Raw genomic sequence first — 1,925 nt, forward strand, 5'->3', positions numbered from 1 at the left:
CCCCGCCGCCTGGCGCCCGCCCGCCCCTCGCGCATATACACTCAAGCGGGCACACGCACACACTCGCTCTACTCCCCCACCAAAATTTGAACGGCTCTCGGGGCCTCCCGCAGGCCGATCTGGCCCCTTCCCCGCCGCGGGCAAAAACAAATTTGGCGTTTCCTCTTTCTCGCTTGGGTTGGGATCCGAGGAACCAGCGACGCGCCCGCCAAGTTTCCTTCCCTCGATCTCTCGCGCGCGCTCTCTCACTGATGCACTCCTTCGCTCCCACCCCCTCCACCTCCTCCTGCTGCTCCAAGATCTGCTTCGACTGATGCGCCAGAGAGGACTACCATGGGTAAAAAACACTCTGCGGACACAAATTAGGGATTGTAATTGAAATTTGTTGCCTTGATCTGTCAGCACTTCCAAGCAGGAGAGCGGTGGGAAGAACTTGCTCATTAGTGTCAATAAAGCGGCAGGGGTGGAGTCTGAGGCCATGTCAATCATCTGGCAGCCCAACCAATCAGGAGGTGCCGACTCCGCGCAGCCCGCGCCCACTTCCTTACAAGGTTGCAGGAGGAAAAAAAAAAAAAAAAAAAAAAAGAGTGAAAAGCGCCGCCGTCTGGCTTGGAAGTGCCAGCCGCGGGCGCTGAACCCGGTCTTTCTGGCTGCCTTAACCCATTCCAGCCCCTGAGTCTCTAGTTTTCCTCACCTAGACCTGGAAAATGTGAGGCTCCTGGCTTTAAACCGAGTTGGTCACCAAAGTTAGAATATCAAGACTCTTCCAAAAAACCTTAAACTCCAGTCCGACTCCCTTATCACTTAATTTTGCTACAACTCGCAACATTTTCGGGTGGAGACAATTCACAGCCACGAAGCCCGCCTTTTCTCATTTAACATTCCTCATTTAAACATTCCTGCCTTTAGTAGCGCCCATTCTGTGCCACGAATGGCACTAGGGTTGCTTATTTATGTTTGTTTCTTTACTTGTGTTTTACTTAGCGGATTTTTTTTGGGGAACGTGTGGGAATTCAAGATATATTTAAGTCCTTTATATTTAAGAGAGCGAACTTTTTTTACATTATCGCTTAGTCTCTCATATTTACTAGTCTGTAAAAGCACGCCCTTTCTGAAGCCTCCCTTTCCTCTCAAAGTATGATAATTAATTTCAAAACGTAAGTCTTAGGATTTTAATTCTGTGTGGCTTCAATGATAAGGACTTAGCTTCAAAACCCCAAAACTTCGCACGATGAAATGAGTTTTAAGGCACGATAAAATTTCCATTGCAGCTTTTTAAAAAAGTTTCTATAATTTAACCTAACTCCATATTTGTCCTGCTTTAGAAAATTTGCCACTTCTTTTTTCAGTTTTTTAAAGAGTCAACTTGTTTCTTCAAGACAAATTAAAAAAAAACAACGCTTTTTAATTGAATAACACCAAACATGCATCTGTACTGTTTGTACTTTCAACTCGATTTTTTTGTCAAACCCCAAATGCGTTTGGTGTAAAGAGAGCAAATTTCGTGTAGAATAAAATTCCTAATACATATTGCTCTTAAATCTTTGGTATAAAAGACACAACAAAGGGCTGTTGTTTGCTCGCTCGCTCAATTCAACTTCTACAACTGCTGGGTTCCTCATTATCTCCGACTTCTCTCTAAACTTTCAGTAGAGTAATACAGGGAGTAGCTTTCGCCACTGAAATCTTTGTACCGTAGCTCCCGGGAATATGCGGTTCCTCTGAGGTAACCTTCTAGAAGAGAAGGAACCTGAGCAGGCGGTGCCCTCGGTTATCCACGAACTCGCCGCCCTGCGGGGCCACAGCAACCTGAGTCAAAAACGACTCGGCAACACCCTCGCGGAAGAGGGCTTTTTTAAATGCTTAAGAAACCGATTCAAGTGGAAGGAGATGTTTTGCATTTGTAAAAGAAGTCTTTGCACAGT

The sequence above is a fragment of the Panthera leo genome, chromosome B2 (genome assembly GCF_018350215.1).
Source record: "Panthera leo isolate Ple1 chromosome B2, P.leo_Ple1_pat1.1, whole genome shotgun sequence".
NCBI lineage: Eukaryota > Metazoa > Chordata > Mammalia > Carnivora > Felidae > Panthera > Panthera leo.